The following is a 21373-nucleotide window of genomic DNA, read 5'->3' on the forward strand; positions in this document are numbered from 1 at the left end:
CTCTCCTTTACCCTCCCAAACACAGACAGATGAACAAATGCGGCAGAAACAAAACAAAAACAGCAACAAAGGCAGAAGCCTCTTGTGTCCAGTTCCTGGAGTTCATTTTGCTATTATTTTAGATGATCGGATGCGCATAGGGACTGCACCTTTGCGTTCCTTCCCTGAGCGTATTCTCCTTGGGTTCTGCTCTGTGTCTGTTTAGAGTTCTGTGTAATTTATCATGTCCCCAGGGTATTTTAGATCTAGCTTTCTCATATGAGAGAAAAACATACACAGTCTCTGAGCTTGGCTTATCTCACTTCACATGATTTGTTCTAGGTCTCTCTGTGTCCCTGGAAATGACATAGTATTCTTTCTCATGGCTGTGTAGAATTCCATTGTGTATAGGAACCACATTTCTTTTGGATCTACTCATCTACTGTTGGGCATCTGGGCTGTTTCCAGAAGTTGACTACTGCAAATTGTGCAGCCATGAACATGGATGTGCAAGTAAGTATGTGCCTGTATGCTGGCTCATGATGTGTAGAGTAGATGCATGGGAGTGCTATGGCCGGAATGCAGGGAAGATCCATGTTTAGTCCCCTTGCCCCCCATCCTAGGGCCTGGACTTGGGCTGGGCACTGCCCCAGAGCCTCTTAGTGCTTCAGGCTAGTGCTCTACCACTTGAACAGAAGCACTACTTCCGGCTATTTTGAGTAGTTTATTGCCTGGGCTGGCTTTGAACCATGATCCTCAGATCTCAACTTCCTGAGTAGCTAGGATTACAGGCGTGAGCCTCTGGCGCTTGGCTCGTGTTTAGGTTTTTAATTAATTTTTTTGTTTTGTTTTGTTTATGTAGTGCTGAGGAACCAAACCCAGGGCAAGCACTTTACCCTAAGTCACAACCCCAGGTCTCATGTTTAGTTTTCTGAGGAACCTCTAGACTGTTATGAAGGTCGTTTTTTAAATGGAACAAAAATGTGTGACCCTCTACTCCCAAACTTTATTGTTCATTGTGGTTGACTGTCTGGTTTTGCACAATTGCTTGACACGCTGGTCACGTCTTAGTGGGTACTTCCATATGAGATGCACACAGGACAGGATCTGGGTGAAATGGTGTGGACCATACCCCGTCTCCTGAGTTTGCTGATGCTGCTGTCTGCTTCCTCTTTGTGGTCTTCCTGAACCCTGAGCAGGCCAGCCATCAGGTGTAGGCAGGAAGCTGTGATGTTCAGAGCTGTCTCCTGCTGGCCTGCGGTCAGTTTCCATGGTACTGCCTGACATGTGTGCAATAGCTTTAGACTGAGATAGCCTGGGACAAGAAGGATTTGGAAGAATCCATGAAATTCGAGACTGGGTGGGGGGTGGGAGGTGGGAGGGGGAGGAGGTGAATCTTTGGCCTTTATTGTGTTAACCTGCCCTAGCCTCAATTCCTTTGTCTGTCAAGCATGGGCGATACCATCTAGGTCAAAGGTAGTCGAGTGAGATTCTCATGCCTGGGTACCCTGAGCAGTCATTTATTTCTTTGTCTCTACAAGTAGAGAGGCTGAGTCATGGGTCCCGAGGGAGATGCTTTCTCTCTCCTCCTCAGTGTGTCATCTCACTCTCCCTGAGCGTGTATTACCTGGGTGTGGGGTGCCCTGAGTGGTTTGGAACACAGTCACCCAGCCCCATGACTAGCTGCCAGCTGCCAGTGGTGCTGGGAAGCTGGGATGCTCCTAGGACTTTGGGGAAGATCCCTTGTCACCTGCCCAGGGCCACTTCCTGGACCTGCCAGGTTGCTCTGGGGGAGGGAGCAGCAGGCTTGGCAGATGTGGTGCTGTCACAAGTGGGGCTCCACCTGGCACAACCCGTTTCCAGTTGTGGGCGCTGGGGTGCGGCATGGGACCAGGAATGGCTGCTTCCCTGCCAGCCACCATTAAAAAAAAAAGTCTTCTTGAAGGAACTTCTAGAAGACAAGGACGGGCCTGAGAATTCCAGACTGGCACATTTAGGGAAAGGATTTCTGGGAGTCTCAAAGCTGGGCAAGTATCTTAGGAGACAGAGAAGGTGGGATTGATCTTGCAGAAAAAGAGATTGCCAGCACTGAGCTCTTGTCCCATCTCCATGGTCAACCATGGTCAATCACTTCATTAGATGACTACTTGTTTTTTCTGTGTGGCCTCTCCTAGGCTAAGAAGCAGCCGCCACCGCTGCCTCCTCCTCCTCCTCTTCCTCCTCCTCCTCCTCCTCCTGCTCCTCCTTCATCTTGTCATGGGGCTTGAACCTAGGGGTCTGGATGCTTTCCCCGAGCTCTTTCGTTCAAGGCTAGCAATCTACCACTTTGAGCCACAGCACTGTGTCCTATTTCCAGGTGGTTTCCTGCCCTGGCTGACTTTGAACCATGGATCCTCAGATCTCATCTTTCAGAGTAGCTAGGATTCTATAATGCTAGCCACTGGCATCCAGCACTAGGAAGCTTGCTTCTTGCAGGGTAAATTTCATATCAAAATGCGCTCTAGACCAGTTGCCAGGGACTTATGCCTTTTAATCTTAGCTATTCGGGAGGCTGAGATCTACAGAATATTCAAACCTAGTTCTAGCAAAAAGTTCTATGAGATGTGAGACTCCATCTCCAAAATTATCAGCAAAAACCCAGGCTATAAGGATGCCTCAGTTGGTAGAGAATTATAGCCTAGCAAGCTGAGCTTTTGAGAACAGGGGCTTTAGATTCTAACACATGACAGGGGAGGGGAAATTCTATGGCTTATGTTGTAGTAGAGAGAAAAGAGGAGGCCAAAAGATTACCAAGATTTTGTTTCTGAAGCTTTCCAAACTCTGAGTGTGTGTGCATATACCAGTAATTGGGCCTTGACTCAAGACTGAGCACTGTCCCTTAGCTTTTTCATGCAAGGCTGGCACTCTGCCATTTGAACCACACCTCTACTTCCAGTATTTTGGTGGCTAATTGGAGATAAGAGTCTCAGACTTTCCTGCCTGGACTGGCTTCTGAGTGGAAGGATGAGCCACTGTCTCTAGGTTTCCAATTTTCTTTAGCTCTTTAGTCCATAGCTTGTCAAAGTTCCACACTCTGGAATGTAGTATTTTGAGTTTCCACACCCTTCTGCTTGCCTGTTCTTCCCTGGAGACACCTTTCCACTTTGCCATTCTGCCAGCTAATCTCTCTTTATCCCCACCATCCTTTTACCTGGCCGTCTGTCAGTCCAGTCTGTGTCTGACCACTGCCTGTAGGGCATTGTGCCAGCCTCTTCAGATGCACGGGGAGACAAGAGCCAACAACCTACTACTCTGGCAGAGCTCTCTTGCAGTGGAAGCCAAGATAAATGGTCATTATTACGTAGGTAATACATTATTACATAGGTAATGCATATTGTGGTAGGTACCATAATAGATAGATTAACGGGGCAGAGAGTGATGGTTCTCTTTGTGTTGTCTAGGGATGGTTTCCCTGGATTGATGCTTGAATGGACTTTTAGAGGATAAACTGGTTTGTTTGGCCAGGACCCGAGGCAGAGTTGATATTGGTTAAATCATTGTCACTTTCTTCACCCAGTATGTTCCTGGGAACTCTTGGTCTATCTCTTCTACTGTCCTTTCCAGAAGTGAGTTTCTTCTTTCTTTCTTTTTTTTTTTTTTTTTTTTTTTTTGCCAGTCCTGGGCTTGGGCTCAGGGCTTGAGCACTGTCCTTGGACTTTCTCAAGGCTAGAGCTCTACCACTTGAGCCTCAGCACCACTTCCGGCTTTTTTTTTTTTTTTGCTATGTATGTGGTACCGAGGAATCGAACCCGGGTCTTCGTGCATGCTAGGCAAGCATTCTACCACTAGGCCAAACTCCCAGCCCCCAGAAGTGAGTTTCTTTTAGACCTGTGCTTTTGTCCACAGTCTTAGTAGCTATTAGTTACTGCAAGAAACGCATGCCCAGAAGTGTGTGATAGTTACATTTGGGTAGGTAGTTCTGTTTCCCTACAGGTCCAATATCAATCACAGTTGAAGAAATCAAACTTCTGGCTTCCCATCTCGTATCTCCTGTCCTACTGAGGCTTGAACTCCATCCAGGCCTTGTGCTCTTAGCTTTTTTTTGCTCCTAGCTGGTGCTCTGCCACTTGAGTCCTACCTTCACTTCTGGTTTTTTTTTTAACTAGTTAGTTGGAGATACCAATCTCTTGGATTTGTTTATCCAGGCTGATCTCAAACCTTGATTCTTACATCTAAGCCTCCTGAGTAGCCTGGATTACTGACATGAGCTACTGGTACCCAGTTTAAAAAATAAACTCTTCCAGAAGAGATCTGTCCCTCAGGCAGATAGGTGCATTACACACAAACAACACACTGAAAAACAAAGCCACAATGTCCACTGACCTTATGAGAAAGCGGCCTCTCTGACTACCTTCCCTGTGGACCAGCTTTTCCTGTTTGTCGCCTATTTGTGTTTTGTAAATTGGTCATTTCCTTTGGGAGTGTTAGCAATTTTTGTCTCATTGATTTGTAAGGACCTTCTGGATTAACGCGCGCATTTTGCAGATGTGGGGACCCAGGGCGTCCTCTTTGTTAGGTTTGTTGTCCCAGGAACTGCCGCCTCTATGTTTATGGGGGACAGCTCTTCCCAGCTGACACCTGACTGTGGCAGCCAGAACTTGCTTTGCAAGTGAATGTAAAATCTCCCTGGTAGCCTTTTAAATATTCTCAGAGCCCTAAAATATTCTCTTCAGCCCTAAGGAATCCCACTCAGCTGCAGGGATCAGGATAAAACTTCTGACTTAGCTCTGAGGGTATAAATGCTTCACAGCAGGTCCTCAGGTAGGAGGTGTTTGTGTGGGGCTTGGCTCAAGGTTAGGGCAGTAACCTTGTGCTGAAGAGCTCAGGGACAGTGCCAAACCAAACCAAACCAAAAAAAAACTCACAACTATCCTGCCCCAGCCGGCTTTGAACTGTGATCCTCAAATCTCAGCTTCCTGAGTAACTAGGATTACAGGAGTGAGCCACTAGAGCCTGCATACCAGACCTTTGGAAGGTAGATGTCCTTTTTGTCTTTTATAGCATAGGACATGTACGCTTCTAGTTGCAAGACCTGCTTGTATGTGGCAGGCATCCTCAGTGAGGGCTTGGTTCTGGGCAAGGATGGATCGTCCTGGCAGAGGAGAAAGAGCCTGTTCTCTCTTGCTAACTGGAATCTAAACTGGGCCCTGCGAATCCCTGATTGCAGGAGTTCTCGCAAGGCACTGATGGAGCGGATCCTTGGCTTCCTGTCTGTGAAGTGGGGTGATGAGGCACACCGCCAGGGGCAGTGCTCAAGGCTGAGTGACTACAGGCACTCTTCTTGGCCCTTGAACCTGTGGATGCGGGCTGTGATCCACACGTCTCTTCAGAATTGGCCTAGGCTGAGGGCAGTGACTGGGAACTCCTCAGTCAAGGGGGTGAACATGGAAGTTCTGCCCACTAGAGCTCAGGTCTGGGTAACAGACAGTGGGCACCCCTGTGCTGGGAAACCCTACTCCGACACTCAGGGCCTGAGGCTTATTCCAAGGCTGAATGTGGCGCTTGGAGCCATCTCAGCTTCACTGGCATCTGGGTGAGCCTGGCTTTTCCAACGATGGTGGTGGTAGGTAGCAATCTGGAGGCTTTATAGACATTGAACAGGGCCCAGAGGCTTACAAGAAATGTGGGTGGGGTTGGTCCCCGAAGAAGTTCACTTCCTGGAAGCTAGGATTAGGATATTGTATGTGTTAAGAGAATTCAGGTGGTAGATGAGTTTAAGGCTGATCTTGAACTGAGGGATGACCTTAGATGATGCAGTTGGCCAGTGTGAAAATAGAGGTCTTTAAAGCTGGACAAAGTCTGGGTGCTGGTGGCTCACACCTGGTATCCTAGTGACTCAGAAGGCTAAGATTTGAGGATTGTGATTCAAAGCCAGACCTGGCACTTATCTCCAGTCATCTACCCTCCTCTCCCCCCCCCCCCGACTCAAAAAATAAAAAGCTCAAGTGGTAGAGTTCTAGCCTTGAGCACTTGAGCAACGTTTGACAAGGCCCTGGGTTCTTTCTCTAGGATCTGCATCCAAAAAACCTGTCTGGACAAGGGAAGTGTGGGTGCCTGATTCACACTTGCTACTCAGGAGGTTGAGATCTGAGGATCACAGATTGATGCCATCCCAGGCAGACAAAGTCATGAGACTTTTACCTCCAGTTAACCAGCAAAAAGCCAGAAGTAGAGCTCAAGTGACTCAAATAGTAAAATGGCAGCCCTAGGCAAATGAAAGCAAATAAACAGAGAGTAAAACCTGAGTTCAAGCTTCAGTACTGGTACCAAAAAGCCGGGGCGGGGAAGATGGACAGGAAGGCAGGAAAGGTAAGGTCATGTTTTTAGCTTGAGTAGCTTGAGGATAGTGAACAGCCCCTCCAGTGGGAAAACCTGAGAAGCAGGAATCACTTGAAAGAAGCACAGCCGTGTGGATACTCAGCGGAACCCTATTTGGACCTTTCACTTCCAGAATCGTAATACGTGGCTGTGGGCATTTATTCCAGCTGTCCTAGGATACTAAGCATTTGGTGGCCCAATGTAGCGTCCAGCCCGTGAGACCTGGGGTTGAAGATGCACTGGATCTTGGGGTTCTTTGGTGCCTGATGACAGGTATGCCCTTCTTTGGGCGTGATCATTGGTGATGATCACCTAGCCTGGCCTGGTGGCCTGGCAGGTGTGAGTCACCAGGTACTTTGGATGGCTGAGATAAAAGGCTCTGCCTAAATGTCCTGCTCTGGCAGCCCAGCCTTTGCCCCGGGCACCAGGTAGGGATGAAGTCATGATTTGTGCTTGGGTTTGAGGTTGTCAGGGCCTTCCCAGTTCCCGCTGTTTAAATGGAATTTGATATTTATCTCCCTTCCTGTCCCATAGGGTCTCCTGATTTTGCCGAGACCTTGAGCCATGAACTCCCCACGTTTCTGTCCCTACCTGGCTGGTGTTTCTTAAAGCATTTTGGGAACACGACGAGTACATATTAGCCTCAGCTCACAATTTCCTTTTCCTGGTCTTCCCTGGATATATCCCCACCCCCAAATGGCTTGTGTATGGAATTCAGCTGCTGTGACACCCCTTGTCTCCTCTCTTGCCCTTGACTCACCAGGTAGGATGTCAGCGCTGTAGTTAGGCTGCTGAGGTAACCAGAGCCTGCACCACCATCTATGTGCATTCTAAACTGAGGCCTTCTCCCTACCTGCCCTGGGTGGCCCCGCCTGGTCTGTGTCCCTTTTATCCCACAGGGATTCTTTCTTATCATGTCTGTCTTTTCCTTCCTCCCCACTCAGCATCTGGTGGGAGCCTAAAAGCCCAGAGATAAACACGAATGAAGAAAGCCTGTCCCAATGTGCAAAGACATTTGGCTGAGCAAGTGTGGGAAGAAAGTGAGGGCACAGAATGAGGCCAGTTGCTGGTGAGGTGTGGGAAGAGCTGTAGGCCTCAGCTTGTATTGGGGGCTCAGGCTCAGTAATGGCTGGGAATGCAAACCTCCTGCTCACTGCCACATTCCCCATCTGTGCACAGTGGGGGACCCTCACATTCTCGTGGGGCGGGGCCTCTCTGTACTTCAGAATGCATATGCTCTGTGCTGTGAGGCGCCTTCTTTAAACCCTTAGCTGAGACAGCCCACCCATTGTCATAGGTGGGGACCTTTTGGTACCTGGACCACCAGGGGTGTGTATGTGTGTTGTACAGTTGGTGGGAGAGACTCAGTGACCTCAGATGCCCTTCTCCCTCTTTATTCTGTCTGTGGCCTTTCTCAGGCTTGCTTACCCAGAATGTGAGGACTGTCCAGGATGCTGTCTGGGCTGGTGTTTGGCTTCAGCCAAGGTCAAGTTGCCAAGGAGGTTGATGAGGTGGAGGCGTGCTGTGGCCCTAAGGCCCAAAGGAGGAGTTTAACTTTGGCTGCCAGTCTTTCTTTTCTTGCTTGCTTCCTTGCTTATTTTCTTCACCCCCACCCCTTTCTCTCATGCAAGCTCTTTTGCCTGGAACCCCCTGTCCCAACGCCTGCACCAGGAAGAAGAGTGGGATGCCAACCATTTTGTGGGGGCTAGTACCTCTGATTTGAAGAGTACATTCCTCTGCAGTGGGGAGGGGGGCGGGTTGCTGGCCTGTGGATACCTGGCTAGAATAACAATGAGCTGATACAGAAGGATGCTCTGCCTGAGAGGGCAGGCTCTGCTGAGCTAGCACTTCCCCCCCCTTTCAGACTCTTGCCTTCCTGACAAAGGCCAAGCTTATTGGGATGGTAATGTCCTCTGGATTGGCCTTGGCTGCAGGTGAAAAATGAGCTGGGGGACCATCCTCCAGGCTGGGCTGCCTCATTTTTTATGCAGATGTCTTGGGGGTGGGGAGGTGTGGGGAGTGGGATCGAGAGAAAGTGAAGAGGAAGTCTGAGGACTGAAGCAAAAGCTTCAGACTTGCTGCTGTTAATTAGGCATCTGTTTAGATGCAAATGTCCTCGAAGTCCTAGTTTACCTGCCCTTCACCCCCCACCTAAGGCCTGCCCTTGCTCTGCAGGGGAGGGGAAGTCTGCCCAAAGGAAGGTGAAAGGATGGTGGTAGAGAAAGGAACATGCTACTCCAGTAGCCTTACTTTGGGGTCTCCTCGATCTCCTCTAACTTCACATATCAGCCATTTCCCCCCTGACATTTTCTTGTTTTCTTTAGTGCAGGCCTTCTGTTCTTGCTTAGATTTTCCTTGAGCTGTACATCCATTTCCAGCTTTCTGCTGGCCAGCTGAAGATGATAGTCTCTTTGATTGGACTTCCTAAGCAAACTTCCAACCTCAATCCTCAGATCTCGGGCAGGAGCCACTGGTGTTCAGCAGGCATCCCTTTACTTATAAAATGCCCCCCCTTAATGTAAGATAAAAATATTTTGTTTAATAAGTAATTGTGTGGCACCTTCATTGCTAGGCAACAGTGTGTGTGTGTGTGTGTGTGTGTGTGTGTGTGTGTGTGTGTGTGTGTGTGTGTAGGTCGTTGGTGGCTGGGCACTGTCTGGAGCTTTTATACTCAAGGCTAGCATGCTACCATTTGAGCCACAGCCCCCACTTCCAGTTTTCTGGTGATAAATTGGAGATAAGCCTAGGGTGGCTTCCAACCTTGATCCTCAGAGCTGAGCCTCCTGAATCGCTAGTGTTGTAGGTGTAATCCCAGGCCTGAGGTCTCAAGAGCATTTTCCTTCTTATTTTCCTGAGGTTTTAGAGGCCTGAAACTTGTTGACCCAAAAGTTTGAGAATGTTTGCCTTGTACAAATTGTACTTTGTAGCAGAAGGACACAAATAATGGTATTGGATTGAACACTGTCCCCCTCACATATCAATTTCTGGCTGCAGGAAACTTGGCATGTACAATATTGGATGGAAGGTCTTTGCACCTATAATTGCGTAAGGTAAGGCCATGCAGGATGAAGGTGTATCACAAAAAAAAAAAAAGAGGGATATAAGGAAAAGGCTAGGTGACCAGGAGAGATGGAAATAGGAGTAGTGCAGCCAGAAGTGAAGGATTGCAAAGGAGAGTAAATGGGAGCTAAGAAGAAGAGGAAGGATTCCTACTTTAAAGTCTTGCAGGAGAACAGGATCATTGGGTGACTTTGAACTTCCAATCTCCAAACTGTGAGCATAGCATGAGGGGCCCTGTTTGTAGCAATTCATTGGGGGGGGTGGTGCCCAGAAACACAAGCAGCAGCCAACACAGAACCAGGCTCCCTTTGTGTAGAAAAGGGGGCACTTCCCTGTCTTTATGCATGAACACTCTATAAACATTTGCAGATTGAAGGAAAGGTGGTGTATGCTGCATTCCCCATTCCCTCCAGGACTCGCTACAGGAAGCTCCTCTTACCACTTAGGATTGTGGGTAGATGATGTAACACAGGTCTCTGGACCTGGGATGCCTTGCTTGTGAAGTGCAGGATGAGGTGTGTGCATTTCTAGCACATACCCTGACAATGATAGCTCATACGATTTCCATTGTTTGCCAAAGAGTTGAGCTATGGAGGCCAAGAACACAGCATCAGTTTCTGCCCTGCACCTATGAGGGCCTTCCCGCTATAACTCAACATGGAAGAAGGTCCCCCAGGACAAGTCAGCAAGCCTGCTAGCCTGATTTCTCTTCTATTATAAAGTCAGCAGTGACAGCATGGCAGCCCCACCCTCATGAGCTCATCCAATTATTTCTCAAGGGCCTCACCTCCAAACACCATTCACACACATATTTGGGGGGGTAAACATTTCAACACATGACATTTAAATCATAGCAATATGAAAACTTTCTCACCAGACACACAGGGGCTATTTTGCCTCCTCCACATATATACCATTCCTGCTTTGGGTCTTTTGGCTCTTTCTGGTCCAGGTCCTGGGTAAGGGGTGTGTGTGTAGGGAGGTGAGTGTATATAAGTTCTTTTCATTCTAACAGCAATCTTGCTTTCCAGACTGGCCTCAGGGAGATTGCTCCCCACATCTCCTTTCCATGTGACACCATTTCTTTTTTCTTTTTTGGCCAGTCATGGGCCTTGAACTCAGGGCCTGAGCACTGTCCTTGGATTTTTCTCAAGGCTAGAGCTTTACCACTCCAGCCACAGCACTATTTCAGTATGTGGTACCAAGGAATTGAACCTGGGTCTTCCTGCATGTTAGGCCAAACTCCCGAGCTCTCTCCTCCCCCCTTCCTCCCAACACCATTTCTTCTCATTCCCAGCTCATGGGTTCAGGTGCTTGGGCAGAGGTATTATGCCAGGATGACTGCCATTTGGGATAAATGACTGCATCTGTGCCTTTGACCCTGCCGCTCACCTGTCCTCAGGTGAAGCCTGTTAGGGTCAGAAGGCAGTATGGGCGCCTCTCCCATCATATGATGGGTGTCATAGGACACCCATCATAAAGGGACACAATTATGATAGAACTCGTGGTGGTTTTCCTTTGTTTTAACGGGTACTGGGGCCTGAACTCAGGCCCTCAGTTTCTCTCTTAGCTCAAGGATGATGCTCTACTACTTGAGCTACACCTCCATTTCCAGCTGTTTTGCTGCTAAGTTGGAGTTAAAAGTCTCATGGACTTTTCTGCCCCACAAGTTTCTCTGTGTAGGCTGGATATGAATCGTGATCCTCAAATCTTAGCTTCCTGGAGTAGCTAGGATTATAGGCACGAGCTACCGTGAGTATCTGGCTTCTTGAGTGTGTTTTTTGTTTTTTGTTTTGACTGACAGCCAATAACTGTTCCCACATTTAGGGAATGTCTGCATATTCTAGTGCCAGATGCTAATGTGATAATAGAACTGAGCACAGCATCTGTAGTTTCTTTGCTGATGGTCTTCTGAAGATGCGCCCATTAAAAATACCTTCTGGCATCACAGACACGGAGAAGGTTGATGTGGCTTTTCCCTGTGCCATTGATCTGATGTAGGCTGAGAAAAAAAAGATCTGGTCTGGGGATCCTAGCCTGAACCTCACTTTTCTGGGAGGTAAGAAGAGAAAGTCCTCCCCCTTCCAGGACAACTCAGAGTGGGGGAGCTATCTGATGAAATGACATCTTTGTGGGCTCAGTGAATGTTCTCTGACCCCATCTGTTGACACGGATGCGGGGATTCGAAGGACTCAGCCTTCTGCCAGCTCCCCTTCCTTGCTAAGTGTTGGCCTGCAGTGCTTGTGATGTCGGAAGCCTTGAACTTGCCGGCCTCTGACTTTGGGGTCAATCCTGAGGCTTTTAGAGGAGGCTCCACTAGGCTCAGACAGTGTCAGCTCTTCTTTGCAGATGCCCAGAGATGGCACACACATGTGATGCTGACATTGGCGTGTGGTTTGCTATGTTTTCTTGTGCCTGTTGGGAGATCACATGACCATGCTGGTGGGGTGAGCCCCTCCTCTGCGTGGCTTCTGGTCATGCCACATCCAGTTGGTAATGTCTCAACACCTGTCAAGGTAGAATGCAGTTATTTCCCTAAGGCACTGTATGCCAACCTATTTCAGTTAAGAAATGACCTTGTGAGTGTTTTTTACTTTTACTTCTCTGGGTCCTGCTCCTCCACTGTTCTATGAAGAAATTGGACCTGACTTTTGCCAAGGCTTAACCTGAACTGATGTGCTGCGTTCTTTCTCAGCCAGTGTGTCCTCCTTTCCCTGCTTCTCCTCCGGGTTGGCTGCCAGGCATAATCATGTGTTCTTTTAATTAATTAATTACTTTTTATTTATATTTATTATAAATTTTAATTAATTTTTTTTTTTTTGGTCAGTTGTGGGACTTGAACTCTGGATCTGGGTGCTGCCCCTGAGCTCTTCAGCTCAAGGCTAGTGCTCTATCCCTTGAGCCACAGTGCCACTTTTGGGTTTTCTGGTGATTAATTGGAGGCTTTGAACTAGATCCTCAGATCTCAGACTCTTGAGTAACTAGGATTAAAGGCGTGAGCCACTGTACCCGGATTTTTCTCTTTCTTTTTGTAGTATAAAGGTGGTAGGATTACAGTTACATAAATTAGGTAGAGTGCATTTCTTTTTGGACTATGTCACTTCCTTCGCTCTCATTATTTATTTTGTGCCTGCACTGCAGTTTGAACTCAGTCATACTCTTGCTTGGCTTTTTTTAAAAAAATTTTTATTTTATTAACATTGATTTTTACATCATATTTCAAATGTCATGCTTAACAAACAAATATTCAAGAAGGAAATCTGTATATATAATCAATGGCACATAGACTTTAGAACACAGTTAAAATTAAGCTGAGTGTATGTCATATAGATACATATTAATAATATTTTATTACATTATGTCTATAGAGTATATAGCCCATCATAGATTTTTTTTTTTACCAGTCCTGGGCCTTGAACTCAGGGCCTAAGCACTGTCCTTGGGCTTTCTCAAGGCTAGAGCTCTACCACTTGAGCCACAGCAGCATTTCTGGCTTTTTCTATGTATATGTGGTGCCAAGGAATCGAACCCAGGTCTTCGTGCATGCTAGGCAAGCACTAGACCAAACCCCTGGCCCACCCCTCATAGATTTTTTTGTCTATGTAGTTATGTTTATATCTCCAAGACCATGTCCATAACCTTGGGTACCCAAATATTGAGTCATTGCTTTTGTACTGTTTGGAACTAATATGCACATATTAAGGATACCATGGGCCTTTTGTTCCTTTGGTCTTGACTTATCTCACTCAACACGATTTGTTCTAGTTTCATCCTCTTCCCAGTGAATGCCATTATTTTATCTTGTCTGTTGGCTATGTAGAATTCCCTCTATCACATTTTTTGTATCCATTCATCTGCAGTAGGATATCTGGGCTGTTTCCATCACTTGGCTATTATGAATAGTGCAGAGATGAACATAGCTGAGCAGGTGTCCTTACCATATCCTGGGTTATGATGTTCAGGGTAGATGCCCAGGAGCGGTATGGCTCTATTTTCAATTCTTTGAAGAACCTCCAAACTGCCTTCCAGAGTGGCTGAACTAGTTTACATTCCCACCGGCAGTGAAGTAGGGTTCCTCTTTCTCCTCAACCCCACCAGCATTTGCTGTTGTCTCAGTTCAGAATGTTGGCCATTCTAACTGGGATAAGGTGGTATCTTAGTGCTGTTTTTTTTTTTTTTTTTTTTTTTTTTTGCCAGTCCTGGGCTTGAGCTCAGGGCCTGAGCACTGTCCTTGGACTTTCTCAAGGCTAGAACTCTACCACTTGAGCCTCACCACCACTTCTGGCTTTTTTCTATGTATGTGGTACTGAGGAATCGAACCCAGGTCTTCGTGCATGCTAGGCAAGCAGTCTACCACTAGGCCAAACTCCCAGCCCTCTTAGGGCTGTTTTTATTTGCATTTTCTTTATGATCATTGATGATGAGCATTTTCTCATATGGTTTTCTGCCATTTAACCTCTTCTTTTGATAGGTCTCTCTTTAGTTCCCTTGTCCATTTAGTGATTGGTTTGTTGGGTTTGCGGGGGATGAGTTTCTTGAGTTCCCTGTAGATACTGGACATTATTGCTTGGCTTTTTTCCCCAAGGCTGAGCTCTATCACTTGTGCAGCACTTTCAATTCTGGGTTCTTGCTGGTTAACTGGAGATAATCCTGAGCTGCCTTTATGGTGTGATTCTCAGATCCCAGCCTCCTGAGTAGCTAGAATAATAGGACTGAGCTACTGGTACTTGGCTGGCCACGTGTTCTTGTTAATGGACAGGCACTATCTCCATGCTTGCTTTCCCCGGTGAGTCTGGAGGACTCTTGGAGGTAGGATCATGACCTCCTTACTTGGCATTGGTTCCTCGTCTTGTCACCATGGTTGATGTCCTGGAGTGCCCAACGTGGCTGTGAATAATCACCCACCATTCCAGCCATCTTCGGAGGAAACCTGTGGGGTCTCATGCACTATACAGGTCTCCTGGAGGCTTCCAGAGGCTGCCAGCCCAGGAATGTCAGTGGTTTTGCAGAGTCACTTGAAGCCATGTACCTTGTGGAGCTGCAAGCTGGTTCTGTTACACAGCGCAAGGAAGGTGCCTGGCAGGAGAAGGCATGATCTTTGTGGGGCGTCTCTCTGGCTCCTTTGTACGACTGCAGTCTGGCACAGTGCAGGGGAAATGGAACCCTTTGTATTTGTCAGTTTTGTCATTGTGTTATGAGTGAATGTGTGAGAAAAATACCATAAGGGAGGGAGGATTTGGGCTCAGGATTTCAGAGGCTGCAGTGTATGGTAGGGAGGATGTGGCAAAGTAGTTTATACCATGGTGGCCAGGAAGGTGAGGGAGAGGGAGAAAAGGGGGTAGGGTGAGGAGAGTTCACCTGCATTTCCTCCTTCTGCCTTTGGTTCCATCCTGGCTCCTGTCCTGTGGGAATCTGCTGCACACATTCAGGGTGCGTCTTCTCCCATTAATGAATACTCATTGGAAATAAGGATTAAACTTCAGACAAACCCACAGTCAAGTTCACAGTCAAGCAACCATCATCTCTGCCCCCCCCCCCCCCATTGTATTAGTTAACTGGTCTGGGATTGGCTCACATACCCCAAACCTAACTCAGGACAAGCGACCATTTGGTTCAGTGTAACAATGCCACTGCTTTATGCTTTATCTGTCCCTTCTGTCATTCACAGCTGAACCCAGAGAAAGTGAGTTCCTGTTTTCATGAAGCAGATGAGGAAGCAGAGTTCTTAAGATAACACCTCGATCCTCTCAGGGTATCATGCACTGGAAGTTTCAGGAATTCCAACGAGGTGGATCTGTGCCATTCTGCCACATGTTTGATAAGAAAGGAGAGATGCAAGGATGAGTCTGTCTGCGGGGCTTCTGTGTTTCATCTTCCAAATTTGTGCCCATGGCCTGAGCGATGACTGCCTCTGCCCTCTGCCAAGGGCTGAAAAGGAGACACCTCCTTTGTGGTGTCAGTTTTAAGGAACTTGACACAAAGACGAGGCCAGGTAGGCTTTCAAAGCCTTCAGTAACTTTGCAGAGTGATTCTTCTTCCATCTCTTGCAGGCCAGACTGTGTGACAGATGTTATAATCACATCTGCTGACTATGGTCAGTAATGAAATCAATAATGTGAGGAACTCTTGTGGTAGACAGGGAGTCAGAAGAGCACGCGCGCGCACACACACACACACAGACACAGACACACACACAGACACACACACACACACACAGACACACAGACACGGATAAAGAGACTGAAAGGCAGAGAGAGGATACCACAGACACACACACTCCCACACATACACACACGCACACATGTGCATACACACTGGAGACAGTATGGAACTCTATTACATTCTCCAAGAAGTACTGTGCTCTAGTTTCGAGTGTTATACCTTATACCCCAAATAGCGATCTGTGCCAGCCTTGCAGACCCAACGGCTTAGTTCCCAGTGCTTCCCCTCGCTTATTTCATATTCTGGGGGAGTTAACCTACAAAGGTGCTCTATTGATGTTGAGTAGAATCTACAAGCAATCTATTATTATTATTATTATTATTTTCATTTCCATTTTTTTCCATCTGCTCTTTGGGTGGGGAGGCAGTGGAAATACCTGTAAGGGAGGTCAAGAAGGAAATGACACTTGGGGACTGACCAGTCTGGGAGGCAGAGAAGCAAACAGACTCAGCCTAGAGAATGGGTATAGGGCTATAAGATGGAAACATGTTTGTTGTTTTTTTTTTGGTGGGGGAGGGGGGTGATGCCTTCTCCCACATGTCCTCAAGGCCAGGCAGTTGGCAGCAGTGGACTGTTAGAAGATCCTTGGAAATCTCTGGTTCCCAAGCTGCAATCACAGACTTTTACAGGAGAAACAAAGTGTGAACTAATTTTTTACAAAGTTAAAAATCCATCCACAGAGCTAGAGATGTCATTTGTGATAGATCGCTCAATAAATGTTCACAAATAGAATGTAGAGGCACTAAGTACTTAGGAGAGGGAGCGTACGGTGTCCTTAGCATTTCAGAAGCCCCTCCTAGCTCTTCCGATCATCCAGGCAGTATAACCTCCTGACTTTTAACCACACCAAGAAGCTTAAGCTGTGGATGTGCTCGCACTTGTGTGTGTGTGTGTGTGTGTGTGTGTGTGTGTGTGTGTGTGTACATGCCAGTCACGGGAATTGAACTTGAGGCCTAGGTGCTGTCTCTGAGCTTTTGTACTCAAGGTTAGTTCTGTACCACTTGAGACACAGCTCTTCTTCTGGCTTTTTGGTAGGCAATTGGAGATAAAAGTCTCATGGACTTCCCTGCCTGGACTGGCTTTGGATCACAATCCTTAGATCTTAAGCTCTTGAGTCTCTAGGATGACAGTTGTGAGCCACCAGAGCCTGCTTGCTATATGCATATTTTAAAAATCCATCCTACCACGGACAGGCAATTGAGGAGTTTTCATATAGCAATGCTCCGAATAGCAATGCTGTGGGCATCTCATACTTAAAGTGCCTTTCCTTGGGCAAATGCACACAGTCCTAGGTTTTAATCCTGTGGGCTAGAGACGAGGGGCCATGCACCAACTGCACATTCATGGTGTCCCAGAGGGGCTGTTTGTCCTTTAGACAATTCACACATGAATTCCAGTTCCAAAGCATTGGCTATCTTAGGAAAAAAAAAAAAATAACCAATCACTTCCCCAAAGAGCGTAGAACTATAGAAGGATTTCCCAGAGCAAGAAAGCAGCGAACAGAATGAAAGTGCTCCCTGCAAGAGATATGTTTAGGTTTAATGGCACTTAGAGTCCTGGGGCAACATACTGTGTGTGGTGCCACCTTGCAGGCGAGAGTGAGCCAGGTACAGGCCTGGGGCTGCTCGTGAGGAGAGAACAGTACCTGCTGCAGTCATAGGCAAGAGACCATGCCGTAATTCCTCCTCAGGTGAGGGAGCACTAATGGATCCAACTCCACCGGGCTTCACACTTGCCTTGGGCCTCAGTCAATATTTAACAGCGTGTCCCCCATTCTCCTCTCTGCTATTAACTGAGGCCGCACCATAAACCCATAAATCACAGCTCTGCTTCCTGTTGTAAGCAGCTCCTCCCAGCTGACCAGGTGCCAGTCCTGATGGGCCTCTCTTGCTGCTGCCCTGTGCCAGGCTCAGCTCCTTTAGGAGATGGAGAGTGAAGAGGAGTGAGCAGGAATCGTGCAGGGGTGATGCCTGCACTTGCACATGGCTTCTTCCATTTGAAGGGACAAGCTCTTGTGCTATCCAGATGGAGGTTGATGATGTCCTGTCCACTTTTCCGTGTGGGTGGCTATCACACACACCTTTTGGTAGCCTTAAAAAGAGAAATGTATTTCTCATGGTTCTGGAGGCTGGAAGTCCCAAGACAAGGGACCATACAGATTTGGTATCTGGTTGAGGGCCCATAGTCTGCTTCACAGGTGGTGTCTTCTTGCTGGCAGAGATCCCTTTGATTCCTTTTAGGACACTAAGCTTGTCTGAGGTCTAATTACACCTCAGTCGTCTCTTCCTCCTAATGCCCATCACCGTTGTGGGTCGAATTGCAACACAGGCGTTTTGAGGACACACAGATATTGAGAATATAGCACAGTCTCACAGTGGAATTATGAAACAGTGGATGCTGTTCATGTTCATTTCACAGATGAGGATAATAAGGGTTAAGAACAGCAAGACCCATGTCAAGAAAATAAACAACCTACCCCAAATCTAATCAACCAACCAACTCCAAAATAACAATCCTCCAAAGCAAAGTTGAAAGCCACACAGTCCTAGAATAGTAATACCAGTAATTTGGTAGGCTAATTTGGAACCCCATTTTAAGTACTAGATGCAGGTCCTCTTTTGTACAGGTTGATACATTAAGACAGCAGGCATGAGATAGAGAGACTAGGATTCCGAGTGGAACAGTGGCAGACATCAGCTTGACGTGGTTACTGCTTTCATTGGGCAGCTGGGCGAAGCTAGGCCTTAAGCCCTAGAGACTGTGGAGTGATTGTGTGTGTGTGTGTGTGTGTGTATGTGTGTGTGTGTGTGTGGTCCATTCTAGTACTGGGGCTTGAACTCTTAGCTTTCATTCCAGGCTGGTAGTGATAGTAACACCACCACTTGTAGCTTCCTGTTGGTTTATTGGAGATAAACCTCAGGGATATTTCTGCCTGGGCTGGCTTCAAATGGTGGTACTCAGCTCTCAGTCTCCTGATTATGTAGGATTTACAGGGTTCATGAACCACTAATGCAAAGCCCAGATCTGTTCTTCACCTACCCCTGGGACTGGGTTGGGGACACAAAGACATCACCTGTACCTGGAAAGAGTGCTTGGTACCTTGTCCAAGCCAGGAACTGCTGAATGAGTGTGAATGAGTGAATGGGAAAGAGGCCCCAGGCTTCCCTCTCAGTGCAGGGCTCAGCCTGGAGCTAAGCCAAGGTTTTGTGGTTGTCTTGAAAAAAGAAACAAAACAAAGAATGACTTCCGACCAGCTGACTTTAAACTCCTCTAGGGCCTTCTCAGCCCAGCGGGGGAGCTGGGCAGATGCCAAGTCAGACTTCCAGGCCAGCCACCTAACTCTCTGGCTCTGTACTACGTTCTCTTTTTGCCTGTTCACTTCACTGGCGGCTCTGAGGAGCCCTGGGTGAAGACCTTGCAGGGAGCGGCTCTGTGCCTGGAGCAGGTCTGGTCTAAGGCCTTTCTGGGCTTCCTTGTGGGTACCAGAGTCCTGGCGAGTTAAAGTTCTTTGAGTGATACAGTCAGGAGAGAAGGTGACTCAAGGCTGTTTTGCATGTGTGATTGTGACCCGACTGTTGTTCCTTCTTTCCTGTCCAGGTCTACTCTTTGACCAGAGAGAGATAAAAGATAAATCAGAATTTTCTCAGCCCATGGATTTCTAGTGAAAAGCAATGCTGGAAGATGCCTGCCCTGAAGTCCCAGCCCCCGCCACCGTGTGATTCAGGATGCTATGTTGGTGTTAAGTGCCTGGCCCCAGTGCCATGTCGATTGCTCCAGCCTGATGAGGATCACAGCTGCCTCGAGGGCCGGATCTCTGCACCTGATGGGGACTAGAGTGTTTGATCTGCCCTCTTGATGGCTCCCTCTGAAACGTAAGCCCTGTCTTTTTCTTGGTATCCTGTCCAGAGTACAGCAGGATCGTGCCAGGCCGTCCTGGCTGCAGGTGGTAATGGGTCTGGCATGGGGTAGGGTGCCCCGGGAGATAGATGGAAATTCAGATGTTTTCTCCCTGTCATGAGCTGTGGTATCTGTTACTTCTCCCTGCCTGCTGGCCTGTGCAGAATACAGGACCATGACCAGGTGAGCCTGTCCATGCCTAAGACATAGAGGGGCCTGGCATGGGATCTCAGGGTGAAGGGAAGATAAGTGAAGGCATTATGGAGAATAAATCAAGATGCTGGTAGCTTTGTAGGAAAGGTTGGCAGAGAAGTGTAAGTTTTCAACTCTGTGCTTAGAACTGAGGACATGAAACCAGGTGACCAGTGCTATGAGAGGTGTGTGTCAGCAGATAGATAGATGGCTGTCCCAGGTATGAATTTCTCTGTGACTCTAAAAAGCGAGGCCCAGGTTCCTTTCATGTCTCTCCTCCACGGGGTGATCTTGGCACCTGGACACCTTCCAGGGATGGTGCTGAGGGTGACAAAATAGACACGGTGTGTGGTGGGGGGGCAGGCTCTCAGCACGTAGTCACCACAGTGCTGGCTGAAGGTGGCTCTTTGCCTGGCCCTAGACAGCTTTTCTGGGCAGGACCTGGTAGGCAGCGTGAGACTTTTCTCTGGACACTGCTGGTCAGCATGGGCAGCTGGTGAAAGGTCGCTGTCCTTGGCACCCTAAAGGAAGGCAGAGTGGAAGGTTGGCAGTGGGCAGGGGCAAAACAGAGCCTTCCTGTGTAGCTCTACAGCTGAGCAGCAAGAGAGGCTCTGAGCGACCTCTGGGCTAGGCCTGACCTGGGGGATTGGACCTCTGAGACACGTTTATCTTAGTACTGGGCTTTGTGAAGAAGAGGGCCACCAAACAGAGGCACAATCAGGTCATCCGAAGGCACCTGACCTTTGGCTACCATGATTGACCTGGGCTGAGGCTTTTGTCTGATGGTGGTGGAGACCCTTTTTCTACTATGCTGGAGGTGCCTCTCACACAGGCCTTCCTGGCTTCCGTGATCGGAGCTCTCTGGGTGTAGTTATATTGTTCCAGCCTCAGCTTTCTGATGTTTTACCTTCCTATTCACTTGTAAGAGGAAGTGAGTGGAGTTCCTTGGGTCTCTTGTTGCTGGCACGGCATCTGAGGCCAGGCACATAGCAGACACTTCATTTGACATATTTGAGTTGGTTCTATGAAATGCTGACTGTCTTTTGTTTTTAGTTCCCCGGAAAGTTCTGAGAGTTGGGCAATGGTGGCGCGTATCTGTAATCCCAGCTACTTAGGAGGCAGAGGCAGGAAAATCATGAATCCTAGGATAGCCTGGACAACATTAGTGAGAGCTTATCTTGGAATACACAGTCCCAACAAAAAGGGTGGAATGTGGCTTCCGTAGCAGAGTGTTTGTCTGGCTGTTGATAGATACAGCATCTGGATTCAACCCCCAGGATTGCAAAAGGACAGAGAGAACCAAATTCAGCAGCCTTTCCAGTCGAGTAATGGTATGCCCATGCTACGGCTGAGAACACTCACTGAGGTTCTGGGAACTTTGACGTCTACACAAGGCTGTTAACTCAGGAGAATGCAGAACCAGAAGCAAAGTCTGCCCAATGTTTCATCCTGAGCAGCTGAGGGGGTTGAGAGGTCCTTTTCAGGTCTTCAGAATACGTACATTGCAAACTTCTGTGGGTGCTCACTTTCTTAGAAGTGACAGCCTTTAGGGTTCTCCCTCCTAGAGTCCAGGAGGCATGCATTGGGGCTTGGCTGGGATGGAGAAGGAGCAACGTAGGAACCAGAGCTCATGGGCTCATTGTCCAACAGTCTCTTCCCTCCTCCT

The 21373-nt window shown here is 47.8% G+C and overlaps 1 long non-coding RNA gene across 2 annotated transcripts in view; it reads left to right on the top strand.

Annotated features, from left to right (window-relative positions):
• The window catches only part of LOC150059240 (uncharacterized), a 168788-nt gene that overhangs the window by 33512 nt on the left and 113903 nt on the right, over window positions 1-21373 (top strand). For both annotated transcript variants that reach the window (XR_016536617.1, XR_016536618.1), the window contains exon 2: window positions 19216-19490. This is a non-coding gene — a long non-coding RNA (uncharacterized LOC150059240). The remainder of the gene's footprint in view (window positions 1-19215; window positions 19491-21373) is intronic.

Source organism: Megascapheus bottae, chromosome 9, assembly GCF_031878675.1.
Source record: "Megascapheus bottae isolate mThoBot1 chromosome 9, mThoBot2.hap1, whole genome shotgun sequence".
In the NCBI taxonomy this organism is placed as follows: domain Eukaryota; kingdom Metazoa; phylum Chordata; class Mammalia; order Rodentia; family Geomyidae; genus Megascapheus; species Megascapheus bottae.